The sequence below is a fragment of the Aphelocoma coerulescens genome, chromosome 2 (assembly GCF_041296385.1).
Source record: "Aphelocoma coerulescens isolate FSJ_1873_10779 chromosome 2, UR_Acoe_1.0, whole genome shotgun sequence".
Classification (NCBI taxonomy): domain Eukaryota; kingdom Metazoa; phylum Chordata; class Aves; order Passeriformes; family Corvidae; genus Aphelocoma; species Aphelocoma coerulescens.
In genome coordinates, this window is record NC_091015.1 from 114058740 (window position 1) to 114077806 (window position 19067).

Sequence of the window (19067 nt, forward strand, 5' to 3'; positions counted from 1 at the left end):
TCAGTTTTGGGCTCCTCACTGCAAGAAGGATGTTGAGGTGCTGGAGCATGCCCAGAGAAGGGCAATGGAGCTGGTGAAGGGTCTGGAGCACAAGTCTCATAAGGAGCAGCTGAGGGAGCTGAGGGCGTTTAGCCTGGAGTGGAGGAAGCTCCAGGGAGACCTTATTGCTCTCCACAGCCACTTGAAAGGAGGGTGTAGCCAGGTGGGAATCAGCCTCTTCTCGCAGTTCAGTGAGTGAGAGGATGAGAGGAAATAGTGTCAAGTTTCTGTGGGAGAGATTCAGATTGGAAATTTTTTTCACGCACAGGGCTGTGCAGCACTGGAAAAGGCTTCCCAGGTTAGTGATGGAGTCACTATACCTGGAGGTATTTAAAAGACATGTATATGTGGTGCTTAGGGACATGGTTTAGTGATTGACTTGGCAATGTTAGATTTATGGTTGGACTCTGATCCTAAATGTCTTTCCCAACTTTAATGATTCTATGAATGGATGAATTTTGATGAATACTTCAAAATGCATTCCAGATACACCTTTTTTTTAATAACCTTGAGGAAAAAAAGGAAATAATATGATAAAAAAGAAAAATTAAGTAGAAGGAAGACTGCAATTTATGTTAGTGAGTACAAGGTCATAGAAACCCAAAAAGTTCAGTTACAGGTGAGATGCACAGTGTCTGTTTATAGAAGCTGTATAGTAGCATAACATTGTCCTTTCCATTTCACCAGGTAGCAGGTAGACCTAGTGAAGAAAAGGCTTCCTGTGGTTAGGAAGCCTGGATAAAAAGCTCTCCCCATCTTTTGTTAATAGCACAAGCACATTTAAAGTAAGATAGATGTATGGAAGTTTATATTGTAGTCAACTTGCTTTGCCTTTCTAGCATGTATGTATGCTTTATAGTGATGAATGACACAAGATTAGAACAAGCTTAAGGACAAAGTGAGGTGTTTATCTATGCATCTGACTGGAACATGTGTAGCAGATTATTTTGAAAAGTCAGTATTTTTCTATAGAAATGCATTCTTTTTTTGAAACATTCAACAGGTAGGATTAGCATGAAATGTTTCTGGCATAGTGCGATGCCTTGCTCCAAAGAGGTTCTCCCCCTGGATTGGACAGGGCACTGTCCTGTATTCCTCACCTGAACAAGATGTTTGGACTCTCATATCACCCCTCATATCACAAGACAATATGTTCCCCACAAGGCTTTTAGGAGGCAGATGTCTCTCTGACTTTTTTTTTCTTTTTTTTAAAAGTTATTTCTATTTCTTAGAATAGAGACTTGACAGAGCAAGAGTCTCAGATTGAGAGACACCTCTGGAAATCATTCATACAATCCCCTGGTTCAAATTAGGGTCAACTATGGCGGGTTCTCCGGCTGTGCCCAGTTGGATTTTGGATATCTCCAAGGATGGAGACTCCACAACCTCCCAGCCTAGAGAGGGAGACATCTATCACCCTTATGTTTATGAGGAATTTCCTGTACGTTTTTCTGTGCCCATTGCCTTTTTTTCTGTCACTGGGCACCACTGAGAAGAGTCAAACTCCATCTTCTTTATTCCCTCCATTAGTGTGTTTTCCATATTTATAAGATCCTCCTGAGTCTTTCTTTCTCCAGGAAGAATCCTAGCTCTTTCAGCCTCTCCTCATATGCCAGGCTCCAAACCCTTAATTGCCTTTGCAGCCTTTTGGCTAGACTTGATCTGCAATATCCATGTTGTTCATGCACTGGGGAGCCCAGAACTGGACCCTGCACTCCAGCTGTGTCTCACCAGAGCTGAGGAGAGGAGAAGGTTCACCTCACAGGACCTTCTGGCAGCTGTTGGCCTCTTTAGCTCTGAGGGAACATTGCTGGCTCACAGTGACTGCTGTTCACTGGGATGCCCAGGTCTTTTCTGCAGAGCTATTTCCAGCCAGTAACCCCCAGCCTGTACTGGTGCTATTCATAGCTCAGATCTTAACTACTCTAAATCATTGCCATTCCATGGCAGTCACTGTATTTACATAGAGTTATTCTTGTGAAGAATTTGTCCTGTGTCTGAGTTGCTAAAATTTAACGTAGGGCCAAAATCTTCTCGGCTGAGTGGAGCTTACAGACATGCATCCTCCTGTGCTGGTAGCTGTCCAGCTATGCCAGGTTCTGCCCGAGTCCTGAGGGAGTGCCTCCTGGGAAGCAGCTGGTATACAAAGACACAGCTTTGGATGCCGTTTCACAGGCTGTAATTTATTAGTTGAATGGCTGTTGCTTAGGAGGACTTGGACAGGTTTTCTTCCTCCTCTCCTTTCCCTTCATACATTCTCTTGGGTGTACACGCCCTAGGAAGACAGTTAATGAATGTTAGAAGGTGCCTGTATAAAAGAGACATGCACATACCTCTGAACATAGTTATGTTATGGTAAGTAACACACTAGGGAACTTAGGATGATTCCTAAGTTTTGTAAAACAATTCATGCTGCGTGAAAAAAAAAAATCCTTTCAAGTGTACAGTTTTTTCTAAATTGCATAGATTATTGTTCATGGCTTGCTCTGGCATCAGCTTTGTGAAAGAGTCATGAAGAAGGAGAAAAGGGAATTTTTTATCCTTTCCTTGTGTGATGACAAGAAAAATTTCCTCTATAAGTTTCACAATGTCCTCATTCATGCAAAATTTCTGTTGGACTTGATTTGCTATTGCTATTGACTTTTATAACAAATTTTTCATGAGCCAAGGACTTCTAGGATTAGAGAGCAGAGAGATTTGGGCTTGTTTTTGAAGACAAGAGAGAATTTGTCAGAGTATAACTGACTGTCTAGATTTATGTTACTAACAGATAATTTAGTTTACAAAATATGTTTATGGAACAAAAACATTACTGATGCAATCCACTGTGAATTAGACTTCTTCAAATTCCTGAGTAATCGAATAAACAGTGTAAGTGCAAAAATCAGCTAATATATTTTGTGCATTGATTTTGACACAGACCTGTTTTAATTATTTATAATCCTTCATGTATTAATAAATGATCTGTGGTGTAGTTTAAAAATAAAATGAAATCTCAGTATTATGTCAGCTCACCACAGACTCCTGTATTAAATCTTTGCTGAAACATAGGGAAAGACATTGAATGTTTATACAGATCATACAGTATAACCACTGTATTCCACAGTATTAATTTGCTCACTCTCAGTCTGAATTGATTTTTTTTTTACCAAGTCTGGAGTATCTGGAGGTGCCACAGCCATTTTCTTGCCTGCATATTAAATGCACAACTTAATTTCCTCTTGAATTGGCAACACAAGAACATTTTTCTTCTCTAGGGTTTGACCCTTCGGAGACGTATTTCATTTAAGAGTGCTTTTGGCATAATTCTAATTGCTGCAGAGCAGTAAGGTCAGATTGTTCCACAGAGGCAGATGAGCTCATAGCAAAGGACAACCCAGATGCAGAAGATCTCACCAAGAAGGTGCAATCCCACAGCATTTGAGCAGGGATATGCTGGTGACAGTGACAGGTCCCAGGGACAGTCAGCAGTCATCAGACAAGATGAGATGATGAACCTAGGATGGAGCTCATGCAGGAAGTGCAGTAAACAGTAGTGTTTTTTATCAGAGCTGACAACCAGGTAAACCTTTCCCATAACACTCCACAGCCATGTAGGCCAAGTGCTTTTTGTTAGTCAGTGCAACAGGTGCACGTGTCCGGCTATGTTTTTGTGCAGACAGTGTCAGGCCCAAGCTCTGCTCCCCACGAATCTGCTGTTGTCATTCTGCAATTCACACTGCTGCATCCCTTGAGCAGTCCCCAGCCTTGACTTCAAACAGGCAAATATTCAATTTGCCTAACTGGTAGATTTTTTCAAAAATCAGATTCTGTACCTGTGATTAGTGTAAGTTCAACTCCTCCAGTTTTTCAATTGAATCCTTTCTTCCTGTTTCCTCCTTAAATACATTTTGTTCAGTTTTGTTTCAACACTGCCTCCATTATTATAAGACAATGATTCTTAGAAATATATTTCACACTCTTCATTGATTACTGAATAGCAGATGTTAATTTTAGAAACATAATGTATGCTCAAAGTTAATGGAATGTCAAAGTACTGTACATGTAGTATTAGATTTGCCCTTTAAATGAATAACTTTATCTTAGTAGTGCACACAGATTGATTTCACAGGTTGCATATGTAGCTAGTGTAGGTATGCAGTATCCATTGGTGGCTAATCTAAAAAATCAATTTCATATTGTACCACCTGTTCCAGTAATTCTGATATAAATGAATGGCTAAGGGATCTTGGGCAGTTCCGTAGATTTTGTGGTTTTTTTATCAGGGGAATTTTGTTTTCTTATTTTTTTAGTTACCATGATCTATTTTTACAGCTCTCTATGAATTCTTAGTGCTTCTGTGTTTTGAAATCTTTTGTTTATAAACAATTTTTTTTCAATGGCTTAGATTACTCATGTTTACCCAGCATGGTATGGATTTTTAGTCTCCATGGTCAATCTCTAAAAGCACTCAGTGCTTTTAGCTAGTTCACTTATTCAGTAGTGGACTAAATTACGAGATATGACCTTGTGTGATTTGTATCATAAGGGGCAGAGAATGCTTGTCCTCTGGTCACTGGAACCTGGTGCCAAGTTCTCAAGGTCTTGAATCAGGATGCAAGCACAGGGGTCTTTTATTTGTATGTTATCTCACGTGCTAACAAATGCTTGAAAGCTCGGTAGGTTTTCCTCAATAAAATGACCGTAGGAGCTTATTAAACCATCTAACTTTATCATTATGTTTCCATTCTTATGGTCATTGGGATGCCACAGAGGAAAACCTATGCTTTCCAGATGGATAAAACTAACAATGCTGCAATAAGAACATGTTTTCTTTTCTTTTCCTGTATTACAGAAAACGAGTGAGAATGAAAACTCACGTCAATCTATTTTACAGACAAAAATTCACATCTCTGGGGAAGACTATATGAAAGTGGCATATGGAGAAAAAGAGCTTTAAGAAATATGAAGTTCTACTTCGTGACAGTATATTTCTTTTTTGCTTTTTTGTTTGTTTTGTGTTGGTTTTGTTGGTTTGTTTTCCGAAGATCTAATAGGAGAAGGAGTTTGTCTTATCCTTTGTGACAATATATTCACTACAATCCAGAGGAGGTTGAAGATATTTGTAGTTAATTACCTTTTTTGATACCTAATTGATCTGAATGTCTGTTAGAACGTTGCCTTAATCCTTTCTAAACAGGGAGCCCTCAAACTCATCCCTTTCCCCTCCTTCTTTCCTCCTGATTGCCTTTCCTACACCTGGAATAGATACGTTGCATAAGATAGAACCTGTCTTAGCAGAAGATGACAAAAAATTGATGATGAGAAGTTGATGGAAAGAGTACTTCATTATGACTGCAAAGAATTTTTATTGTGATCGTATCAATTCTTTATCCTTTCCCAACACAAGAAGTTTTCTTGAGGAGTTTATTCTAGACGCACTCTCCCAAGAGCCTGTAAAGTATGTCCTGATGGAAATGTTCTCATGAAATACATGAGAAAAAATCGTTTTACTGAAAAATTCAGTTTTCACAAGCTATAAATGTTTTGTATGATAATTTGGATATTTCCTCTGATCAGTGTAATTTTGAATGGAATTGGCCTAAGCTGAAACATTTTAGTTCCTTGATATGACTAAATTTTTGGTTTGTTTGTTTTGAATTATTTCAACATCAGCTATCCAGAGACAAAGCAAAATAAGAATCTCTTCTGGAAAAATTGCCTGTTATCTTGGTACTGAAGCAGAGGGAATTTTCCCTTTCTTTCATCATCTTCCAAACTGAATTCCAGGCAAGCTTCTGCAGTCTCATTTTCTCTGTCACAAGCTCATAGAAATTCATGTATAAGAAAATGCCATGTAAGAAGACAGTTTTCTGAAGGGGAGAGATAGGGTGACACTTGTTTCATGTTGACTTGCTCAGTGGGATTCAGACTAAGTATGGGGAAGTACCTAGCTTACAAGGTAACTCAGGCTGCCAAAGGTAGGCAGGGAATCATAAAATTATAGAATGCTTTTTGGCTGGAAGGGACCTTTAAAGGTCATCTAGTCCAGCCTCTCTGCCATGGGCCCAGATACCTTCCACTATCCCAGGTTGCTCAGAGCCCCATCCAACCTGACCTTGAACACTTTCATGGATGTGGCGTCCACAGCTTCTCTGGGCACCCTGTTCCAGTGCTTCACTACCATCATCATAAAAACTTTGTTCCTTATATCCACTCGGAACTGACCTTCCTTTAATTTAAACCAATGCCCCTTGTCCTATTGCAGTGGACCCTGTTAAAGATTTGTCCCTGTCTTTCTTATAAGCCCCCTTCAAGTACTGAAGGGCTGCAATTAAATTCTCCCTGGAGCCGTCCCTTCTCCAGGCTGAACAATCCCAACACTTTCAACCCTCTTCACAGGAGAGATGTTCTCTCCCTCTGACTGTTTGCCTGGCCCTCCTTTGGAGGCATTAAAACAGATCCAAGACTGCTTGTTCTGGGGGTCCCAGAGCTGGACACAGCGCTCCAGGCAGGGTCTCATCAGAGCAGAGTGACACGATTACTTCCCTTGACCTTCAGGCATAACAAGTAGAGAGAGGGTTTTATGTGCCTCTTAAAGATGATGCAGAGCAGCCTCGTGCTGAGCACTGGGGTTGTTGGTCACTTAAGTGTGTCCCTGGAGGTCAGACATCAGACTCAGGACTGCTCATTAGCTACTGCCACTTCCTTGGGATGCCAAATCCTGAAGAGCTGTGGCAACTTCTTGCAAAGAGGCCTCTTGACTGAGGAATTCAGCTACTCTCTTCAGATAGTCAGCACTCAAAGCCACAGCTAAAAATTGCCTTCCTGAGGTCTGATTAAAATCCTGAGATAAATCTATTACCACTGTTATGAAGTCAACAGTGTTTTTTTATTCATTTATTGACTTTAGTAAGTCTAGTTGGTGTCTGCAATGTTTCTTACAAAATAAGAAGATACAATAAACTCTTCTGGGTTCAGGTTGTGATTAAGGCATTCAAATTTAATGACCTCCTGGATGTACCCATGTGTGGGCTATGATGTCTAACCTGCCCTAACTAAAGGAAGGTGTAGTCATACAGTGGGGAAGCCTGGAAACAGAGATTTGGCATGTCCTATACCTGTGGCTGGCTAAGACAGTCACTCTTGAGCTCAGGGAATTTTAAATTTCACCCTTGTGAAGTTCATTGTTTCTAACTTAGAAAAAATAGAAAAATTCACTGCAGCCTTATTCTATTAAACTCCTCAGATATTAACAGCATCTGTAACCCCTTCCTACACAGATCAGGATAAAATGAAATTAACAATACTGTCTATGAGTGATTGTATTTAGCATGATTGTTCTGAAAGCACAGAGCATCAGATATGTGATTTTTCCACTAAAAGAGATCCTTATATTAAATTAAAAATTACTGTACAGTTTGATACAGGAAATGCTATTCTCTAAGAATGATATTTTACTGGCAGAAAGTTGCATGAAAGCCTCTTCTTTCTCCTAGAGAGCAGGTCCTTTGGGTCTACTTGCCAATAAAAACTGAATATTCTGGACTTTAATCCACATATGCGAATTTTTTAAAAAATGTAAATAAATAAACTAAATTCTGAAAATCAAATATTGCTACAACACATCTGCTCTTTTTGTAATGATCATCAACTCTTTTTTTTTTTTGTCCTAGTTTTATGCAAAGAACTTAAATATCTTTAAGGTAGTACACTCAATGTTATAAAATGATGAATAATGTGTTCATTATTTCTTTCGGTCAGCCATTGATATATCTCGTTACCAAGGTGGGTTGATATTAATAAAATACAGCACTACAGCTAAGTGAGATACACAGAGTTCTGTGCATCTGTGCTTATGCACAGTTTAAGCAATAAAACAATGTCACTTTCACTGGATCACCTAAATGTAATCCTATATGATTACAATACATGACTTTATCAGTCAGAACACAGGCACACATTTTCTGCAAAATCCTCCATCTAGCTAAAATATATTTGCACACTTTAAAAATCTGAAGCTCCTGTGGCATAAATGTCGGCCACAACATGAGTTTTATTTCCTAACTATTAGGGGGAAACAAACCCTCTTCCACCTGATATAAATTAGTTACTCAAAGAGATAATTACTTGCTTTTCCCATCCATTCATTTTCACTCTAAGATGTGCATTTATATTAACATGGCCTTTGAGATGGTAAAATGAAACAGAGAATGTATTTTCCTTAATGGGAAAGAAAAAAAAAGACTGGAAAAGGTTTTTGCTGTTTCTTATAAAATTGCTCCAAGGTAAATAATGCTAGGTTTTGATCATTGCAAATAAACACATATTCTTTTCATTGATACTTGGAAGTTTTCCTGATGAAGAATAGTTTTTGAAGAAAGAATAAGCTTTTTGGAAGAAGTTAACTTTTGAATTAGTGTTAGCCTAGGGCAATGATTAAAGAAATTAGCCATACTCCTAAAACTCCATCATTCCCTTTGAGACAAATTAGACATATTTTTTATTTATTTTCAGCTAATGGTCACACAGAGAACAATGAAATCAAACAGAAATTGCTCTCCATGTGAATTCTGCAGTGGTACTTCTGTCTGAAAAGCATTCTAAGCTCTTGCAGTGCGATTCAAAGAACATTCTGGGGTTTGAAAAAGTCAGAAAACATCAGGATGACATAACTTCACTCAACTTAGAGAACTTTGTTATGATTTTACTAAAACTTCTTTTGGAGAGCTTCAAAATTTCAGAAGAATTTTTAGTAATCAAAATATGTCTGGGGTTCCTTTTAGTTTGTTCTTATTTCTGTAGAGACAAACCAATATGGAGCAGGGACTTGCATAAAGAAGTTTTCTGTTTGACAGCATAGTTGTTCAGTAAATGCTGACATGATCTGTTACACTTACATGCACCCATTGGAATGGGGGATTTATTTTTCCTTGAAAACACTCGTGCATACCCGTGGGATGCACTCAGGAACTCTCAGGATTTTGGTTTCCTTTGGCAGGCCTGGAGTCTATGACTTTAACTATAACATGTTGCATTTGCTAGAGACACTGAGGTACCATAATTCGCTTTCATTTTTAGTCACTTTTTGGAGTGGACCCGTACTTTTCAGTTAAGAGCTAATTTCAATCAAATTTGCTTTTCACTTTGCAGAAACATATCCAGTATTACTTAGCTTGACTACACTTTAATTCCATTATGTCACATTTCCAATTTTTATATTAGCTCCTCTGTATGGGTGTAGACAATAAAATATCAAAAAAACTACACTCCAGAGTGCAGTTACATTTAATATCTTTTTATGTGCAGTAAAATATGCAAAATTTGGGAAATTCAAATCACTGGTTAAACTGTACTGAGTTTACAAATTTTCTAAGACTGTCTGGGAGATAACTGTGTATTTTCCTTGGAATAAAATGTTTAGCAAGAAGGCTTCATTTTATGGGTGCACAAAAGCACAAGGTCATTATTTTGAAAAGAATAAGAATGTAGGTAGTATGTTCTTCTGAAAAAGTTGCATATATACTTCAAAAGTTGGGAAATACTGGAATATTCAGTAAAGAACTTTCATCATCCAGTGTATCTTAAGATACTAGATATGAAAAGGTACCATACAGATAATGCTCCTTAGGCCCAAGGACAACTCCTCATCATGCTTTTGATCAGAGCTTTACAGTCACACTGGCAGACCATGTACATGTGACAGTGAGAAAGAGAAGATTTGGCATGTGGAATGTCTGTAGTTGAGTGAAGCACCACATCTAGCTCAAACACTAATGATAAATGCTTAACGTTACCCGACTTTTAAGACAGATTGACCTGAAATGTCTTTGACTTTTTTTTAAAATTCCATGATGAAGGTCTTAACAAACTTTCACTAGAGCTGCTCTGCTGTCACAATTGCATCATCCTACAGGCTGGGCTTGGACTGAGTTACAGTGCTATGTGATATTGCAACAGGATGTTCTCATTTTCACTTTAGTAGCATGAGGTTATACTTTAATCATAAAATTGAATTTAAACTAAATAAAATAACCCATTAGTAAACATCAGCAGGGAAGTTTCATGTTATAAATAATGAATAAATAAATTTTATATATTTTGTCAACTTGTCTTTCTTAGAAGTTAGGCAAAAGCACTTACTGAGATTTGACTCACAGAATCATAGAATGGTTTGGGCTGGAAGGGGCCTTAAAGATCATCTAGTTCCAACCCTCCTGTCATGGGCAGGGATGTCACTCACTAGATCAGGTTGCCCAGTGCCCCATCCAACCTGCCCTTGAACACTTCCAGGTGTGAAGGAAGCAGATCCTTTACCAAAACCACTGTAATTCAGTAACCAAGATATAGATTCCTATGTCTTTTGCCAAAACATTATTTTTGAGCTAGATGAGATATTAGAAACAGTTTATAAGTAAAGCATTTTCTCAATAGTGCTGTTACAGAAAACAGAATTACCAAAATGCCCACAGATACTTCAGTAGCCCAGTTCTTTTTTAAAATGTTTTTATCAGGAAGTGGGTCATGCCTGGGAGACATGCTGAAATAATGTGTATAGTGCAGAGGCGATAATTCATAATATTTCCAATTAGATTTTAAAATGCCTTTTTCTTCTTTTAATCCCAGAATCCCCTTTTACTTGATGTCTTAAGGCTTTGCTCTGAAATGTTGCAAAGTGGGCCAGGACCCAAATGTTGGATCCAAACATATGGAAATTTTGGATTCAGAACTTCTGCATAGTTAGGAATCGGCCCTTCTTTCCCTCATAAACTGACGTGAAACAGCTGTGAAGAAATCCTGAGCTTCGATGAATAAGACAGAGATGTCTGTGATTTAATTGAATTGGACTCTGTATCTATCCTTATTTAAATTCTAATATGGATCCAACATGAATGCACATCCACATGTAACCACTTTTTTTGAACTCTTGAATGAATGCCACTGTAAAATGTTCGTTGGCTTTTTAATTTGAAATTTAATAACTTGGCGTTCAATGATACTTAGCAGTATCACAGATACTTGATAGTGATGTCTAACTAAAGATGTAAAATAAAAGTAACATTGAATCTTCATTTTGGAAATTGAGGTCTTTCAAGTTCTTTCTGCATTGATGTTATATTGACATTATTATAAGAATTTATGATTGTTACCATATAGAAGCAGCTAGTGAAACTGCTAGCACTTCATGTGATTTCATGACTACTTGCTTGGCATAGGACTATTAAGTGTATATATTTTCATCTTATGTGAAGGATTTGTGAAGTGATTGCAAAAAATTCTGCTAGTTTCAGTAAGAATTTTATGCACTGTATATGCAGCATAAAGCTCTCTTGTTCCAGTAATTAAAGCTGTCTTGTTTTACTATTTGAAGTTTTGACATTCTGGGCTTTTACCACAATACTTCGGGTTCTGTAAATTTTTTAAACGATTTTAAGTTGGCAGATAATATTATATTTCTAAAACAATTTTCAATGTAAAGTCAAGCAAGTGGACTATATATTGCTGCTAGACCAGAGATAAACTAAGGAAGCTGGAGTTTTAAATGGAGATGTTTTTTACGGTTTGAGTTTGCAGCAGGGATAGATATGGATTCTTGTGAAATGTGACTATCATATAGTTGCCTATGAGCACAGCCTTATTTTGCTTCTTAGATTATAATAGCAAAAAGAAAAATATCTTTCTCTTTTATGTAAAGTATTTCCTCTAGAAGTCTAGAGTTGTAAATATTTGTTTTTTATTTAGAGATGGAAAGAAAAATCATTTTGTAAAAAAAAATCTGTAAAATATAAGAAAGTCGTCTCTGTAGTTTTTCTTTTTGATATCTACATACTATTTTGCTTACACGAATGGCAGATTCAAGTGAGTGAAGATTACCTTTCTGCCTTGCTGTTCTGTTTCAGATGCCAGCATTCAATCAAGACCTGAAATTTATTTTCCAAGTCAGAGACCTGTGAAATTTGAATCAAATTCTTCAGAAGTGTCATCCTGAGTAAATATTCACAAAATACTCCTGAAGAAACTACCTTCACTCCTTCAGGAGTTTCACCATTAAGAGAAGGTGGATATCTGAAAAGTGTGCTCTGAGTTATACCATTTCTTCATATTCCTTGGAATTAAATTCTACTCTTCTCACATTTTAATATATTTATTATTTTTCAAAATAATGCAGATCATGAGAAAGGGGCTCTCTTTTTGCAGGAAATAGTTCTGTTTGTCAGAGAACCCATCAAAAAATGAAAAGAAAGAAAAATGTCAGATAATTTCTTTTTATGAAGTGTGCAGGAACATATGCATTTCTCAGAGAATACTTGTGAAAATGCAATTTAAATGGTACTCTAATTTTTGCCCTCCTAATCAATTTATAATGAAATCTATTTACAATTTATGAAGTGAATATAAAATTCTCTAAACACAATTTCCAGTCTGACATTTATAAAATCTTGAAGGAGTCGGGCTGGGTTTTTTACCCTTTTTTTACTTGTTTAAATTGTAAAAGTAATGGAGTGATGTCAGAGATGTAAGCAAAGATCTGTGATCATTGCATCCATTAAAATAATAAGTGCCTGGAAGTGGTGGCTGACATTCTAACCACAAGCTCGCAGCTTATACAGAAGCAGTGATAAAGCCACTAAATCTGTGTAGGCTGTACCAGGTAACAACAATTTGAAAAGGCTTTAGAGCATGAACTTAACCATCAGCAGTAATTTACTGACTGAATTTATGAGAAATTTTTTCACAAAAGAGAGAAGAAAACAGATCTTCAGTATTTTGGTGCACTTTGATGAAAATTCAGCTTTTTTATAGGGGTCTGGGATTTCTAATGAAGACAACATGCATTTCCAGCTGGATAGAAATTAACTCAGCAGAGATGGATTCAGTCTTTCACTAATATAAAATATTGCAAAACAGACCTAAAAAGCCTGAATAAACAAAATTTAGTGTAGTCCTTGGGGCAAAATTTGATTCATAGCTAGGAGAGTATGAAAAATGCCTTTGTTTTTGCATGTTATCCCTTGGTTAACTGCACCATTTGGCTCTGCTGGCTAGTCTCAAAGTTCCTAATACACAGGCATTGCTTTCTCTTTAGTCACTGCTATACCATAGTTGGCAAAAGAGAACTGAACTGCAGTCACCTCAACACTGACCCATTGTTCAAAATATAATGCTTAACTATTGCCAGGCCATGTTGGAAAACTATGTGTATATTTTATTAGCAGCATTGCATATGTTGTGTTATCTGAGGAATGCGAATCGTAGAATTTAGATGGGGTGTGTTAACAGGCCATTCCACAATCAGCAAAGAACTGTTTCACATGCAATTTCAAATGAGTCTTTAATTTGACCTTTAATTTGTTGGCAAATGTTACATACCTGGCAATAACAGATAGGCATTTGCAGAATCAAAATGCATCTGTGTTCCTCCCTGCAACACCTGCTCTAGATTCTTACTTGCTGGGGTTTAGTTTTGCTGTATTTCTCAGTATGATATTGTATTTTTGGGGATACATGATGTAATGAGGGGCATCTGCTTGTTAAAATCCATAATTTAATAATAAGATAGTAATTTTACCTAGGCTCTAGGCTACAGAGCTGACTTCTTGCACACTAGCACACTTTACATAACACTATGCCAAAGAACTGTCTGGTCTTCTCTAGCACATATAGGAACGAAGGGAACTGAGATTTTGTTAGCAAAATATCTGCCTGCTGCTGGTGATCATTCATTTGCTGTTAGTACCAGATTCACTCACACACAAACTTACACTTCATCTCATTAGATCACAGAGGTTATGAAGTGTACCGAGATACAGTAGGCATAGATGGCAGTGAAAATTCATTAAGTCACTGGAATGAGTTCAGCAGAGGGCCACCAGCATGGCTGGGGCTGCAGCATTTGATGTAGGAAATGCTGCTAAGAGAACTATTTTTTCTGTCTGAGAAAGGGAAGGCAAAGAGAGGATCTCATTGCTGCCTTCAGTTACCTAATGTCTGGTTATAAGGAAGTTGAGACCATACTCTGGAAGTGCATAGTGAAAGGACAAGAGGCAATGCACAAAACAGAAATTCCAAATAGATATTATGTTTGGGGTTTTTTTAATAATGAGAGTCATCAAACACTGAAGCAAACTGTGCTGAGACTGAGCAATTTCCATCCTTGGAGACTCTAACTTTGAGGCTGGCCTTGATTTGGGCTGAGAACTGGATCAGAGGTTTCTCCCCACTCAAATTATTCTGTGATTCTATGAAAATCAATGTATGGATTTTAAGTAAGAGGGAAAGCTGATTTTGCTTAAAATTATTTTCTTGTGCTTACAATAGAATAGACAAAGTGGAGGTCACTGGTTATACTTGCCATGTAAATTTTCAGTACTGTGGGCTGGTATCCAGACTGAAAGGAAAAAATTATTCAGCAATGAGTCTGAACCTTTGGCAACTGCTCTATAATCCATTTGTTGGCTGTTTATTTTTCTGTAGATGTAGATTATTTTGCCTGAGCCAAAGCTCTTAGAAATTAATGTGTAAATATGTGTTTTAACCTGTTTGCCAATAAAAGAGACAAAGTAAAATGAAATCAATGCATCAGGGAGAGATTCATTGATGTGAGTGGCCTCATCTTCAAAACAACCAGAAAACATCAGAAATAGCCCTAATGTGCTTTAATAGAACAAAAAGGGTTTAAATGGTGGGCTGTTTCTCTCTATTAGACCTGATTTTTCTGTGACCTTTTTTTCAGATATTTTACTCCAGAAGTTTTCTTGCGAACAGCAGATATATGAGATGACCCTGGAAACGGATCCACAAAATGGTACAGTCTACTTTCCTGTATGCTTTTACTAGTTTTCACCTATTTCCCTTTTCAGCTCCTGTGTGTAGAAGCCTAATAGCAGGAAAATGTTGTTTTCCCAGGAAAACTCTTGATGTTGATGAAGAAAGAAGTCATCAGCCTTGCCATCTGAATTCCTATTAATGGTATCTCTGCATCTTGTATGTTTTTTCAAGTACTCTGGAGAATTAAGCCTGTCAGATACAGATGTGCATAGAAGCAGTTTAGCAAGATGATTGTGGACAGATATTAACAGCTGCAGAGTTCAGAAGTGCAAACAGATTTGGAATGGTGTAGTAGACACCTGGTTCTTTCTGAAGTCAGTGGGTCAAGGTCTCTCCTCTTTTGCATTGATATCTGTTGTCCAAATGTTTGGAATGGAGGTGATCTCTTTGCATTAATCCTTACTAGATTTTTGAAAGAACAAGACACCATCACCTCCCTGTGCATGCAATTACTGAATACCACACATGAAGAAACTGAGCAATTAGTCAGTGTGGGATTGGTTTTCCTCAGTGTAAAATATTCTGGAACTTACACTATAAATGTCTTTATGGATATATAGGGATTCACAATACAAAGGAAGACACAAGAGGAAATTCATGTCCCTATTCAGACACATACTAACGTTAACACTGAGCCACAGAGGGAGGGAATTTGAAGTTGAAGCATAGGCACAGCTGTGGAAGTGCATCCCACAACATGGCTGTAATTGTTCTGTTCTCATAGATCAGCTGGGGATGTGACAGTAGCACCCCAGAAGGATCTCGGTCTTCTGAGGTGGGAACACTGGAAGAAACTCATCCTGCCTGCCACTGTCATATGCATTTCAGTAGGATGGAAGGTCCATCTCCTTTTCCTTTGTGTCTTGATGGCTTACACCACAATAGCAAAAGCTCCTGAGGTCCCTGTGGCGTTATCTTTCTCTCATCCTGGGGAGGGGCTGATCAGTGCAGAGATATGGACACTGACAGTCTTCCTTCTGCTTCTGTATGGCAAAATAATGCTTCAAGTGATTTGGATGAAGGTTATGTCAGAGGTGCTCAGGAAAGAGTGGCTTTTGCTTGGACACTGTCAAAACACAGATCTTTGGTTACCTTGATAATTTTTTTTGCAGTATAAGCTGGGTCTATAGCCCTCAGAAAAATCCCTGGAAATACTTCCAGGACTGGATGGAAAAGCTCAAGATTAAAGAATCTCTCACATCTGTTCTCTGTCACCAGCTTAAATTTAACCAATGACAGTAATGAATGAAAGTCAAAGTGCTGTTTGTCCTGTGCAAAGACACTGTAGTCATTTGTGTACATCACAAATGGCGTTAATTGGCAGCTGTGTCAACAGCCTCTTTGAAGGAATTGGGAGTTCATCAGGCACACGGGCAGAGTTGGTCTTTCCCTGGTAAAAACATACCTCTTTCATATGAGGCACTTAAGACCGAGTAGCATGGGGAAACAGCATGGGGAAACTTGCCAAGATGCTGCCTGGTTTCTGGCCATGACAGTAGTTGCATTGCTGAGGGCCGCTCTCGTTCGGCGGCAGTCGTGTGACTGCTCCCCTGCCTCCAAAGCACCCACGGTGACAAGGGCTGTGCTCCCTCAGCAGACAGGTGCAGACACTTGCAAAGCTGAGCTCTGCTTTCACCTATCTCTGGGGAAAAGCAAAACTACCTGCCTGAAACCAAAAGAAAAAACCTTTAAATCTGTTACAGTAAGGCATTTTCTCTTTCCCTGTCCTTGTTTCCGCTGATTTTTAATTGTTGCACACTTACTTTGTGAAAGCAACCAAGGTCCTTGAAAAAGCTCTCATGTCACACACTTGAACTAATTTTATTGAAGAGTTCTGTATTTAAAGTTTACTTCTGTGAGGCATCCACCCATGGGCTCTCCATTAAGTGTTTGCAGGTAAAAATGCACTGGTGAGATGTATTGCTTTATCTCTTTGTTTCCCCCTTCTAGATCCTTTACTTCACAATTGCATTTCCTTCAGTCATTCAACATAAAAATACTTACATTCCTTCCTTGCTATGTAGAGGGCCCTTTACAGAACTGGAGCTTACCAAAGAGTGTTTTTATTGAAAGTTTTGGTGCACTGAAGCTGATTATGTCAGCCCTGATTCCCATTCCCCCTCACTGATGACTATATAGACTTATTCTAGAAAATCAGTCAGTACCCCCAAGTGATACCCCTAAAAGATTTACGTCTGCTGTAGATTTTTTTTCCAAAAAAGATTGTAGATTCCACCTGTATTTGTGAATCACCACATTCCTAAATTGTTTGTGGAATACCATAATCATAGATTTTGCTAAGGGTAAAGAAGGACAATAGCTCTACTGAAGACATGATAAACAACTGATAGTATTACAGCAGGAGCATTCTGCATAAAGTGAGGAATTTTTCCAACTCATTCCACTGAATTTCTACGAGTTCTCAAGAAAATTGCTTTCATTTCTATGTCTACATGCTCACCCATATATTTCTATACAATGAGCATGACACTGTATGGTCTGGAATGTCCCTGTGGTCAGCTGGGGTCAGCTGTCCTGGTTGTGTCTGCTCCTAACCCCTTGTGCCTCCCCTGCCTCCTCGCTGGTGGGGTGGGGTGAGGTAGAAGAGGCCTTGTTCTTTCTAAGTGATGCTCAATGGTAACTAAAACCTTCCTGTTTTACCAACATTGTTTTCCTCACTAATCCAAAACATGGCCCCATACCAGCTACTATGAAGAAAGCCCCAGACAAACCCAGCACAACCTCTTTGCTGTACCCTCTCTGACACTCCACTAAGTGGAAATGGACTCCTGTGAGCCATATGAGACTGCTGCCTGAGGGAGAGCTGTGGTACTGGAAATCCAGGACACAGGCAGCAGAAGCATTACCTGCAGATACAGGGAAGGAGATGGATGTCAGAGACAGAGGACTTAGTTTTTTATTTAGCATGGATACATTATATGGCATAGTAATGAAATGTCTTTTGTTCTATGCTTTGTATCTCCAGAAAATAATGCCTATTGGTGTGTTACCATCCTATGTAAGATTTAGTCTGAAAATATCAAATCATTGCCGTATGTGATTTAAAAAACTCCTACCTTCCTTTCCACAGTGTTGCAGTAGATGTTGGATCTAGTAACATCTGACCTAATGATCCTTATCAGATCCAGTCCTGGTCCTGTGGTTGGACTAGATGATCTCCAGAAGTTCCTTTCAACATGATTCTCTGATCCATGGACAGCAAGAAAACTGCCATTGTGAGAAATAAAAATCCATAAATGATTTGTCCCACCTATGTCCCATCTTGTAGATTAGTTAAAGTGTCTCTGTTGCCTCATAAAAAAATTACTTCATTGCAAACTCATACAAACAGGAGAGAAAGCTATCAAACCATTGTTTTAATGTGGGCTCACTTTAGCAGTCTGATTTGCTGTACATTATTCCTACAATTCTATTTCAATAAAAGGATAGTTTGATTCATCCACCACAAGAATAATTCATTTTATCTTCTCCATTAAACACAAATGGAAAAAAACCACTGTGACACTGTGTAGTTCTCTGTCTCCTGGAATTTTCTTTGGTAGGTGGAAAATTCCACTGCAAAAATCAGACAAATTTAGTGTTACCATTTTCTTTAAGCTTGTATGTTATTTTGATTTATATTTCCTTTAAGCAAACACTGTTCTTGAGACTGACAGTTCTAGGAGCACCAATTGGACCAGATAGCACTGGCCACTGTATCTTGGCAACTGATCCAAAATTTGAGTTCATGGAGGAAAACAAGTAACTCTTTAATAAGAACTTACTGTTTTCTGACAGGAACAAAATATCTTGGTTTCCTGGAATCTTGTACATGGGAAGAAGTTAGGTCTAAAGAAGTCCAAAGGTTACACAGTGGCCACAGAAATTAGTTCATAGCTTTTCTTTCTTTTCCCAACTCAAACTAAAATTTCAGCCAAGAACTTTGAAAGTGATATGTGTGTCTTAATTTCCCAAAGTTCAGTTTCTTGTATCTTGAAGAAACTTGGTTTTAGAAACAGAATGGCCTGTTTTCTAACAATGAAAATCCTTATGCTTAAATAGTGATGACCCAAATTAGGACATTTAGATACTAGTCATTTCAGAAAATCCTGAGAATATTGTTTTCTAATAACATTTTTCCCATGACCTAGTAAGGAAATTGTGCAGTTATTACCTCCTTATCTATTTTATTTTTAGTAAAGTCAATGCTCAGAGGAGAT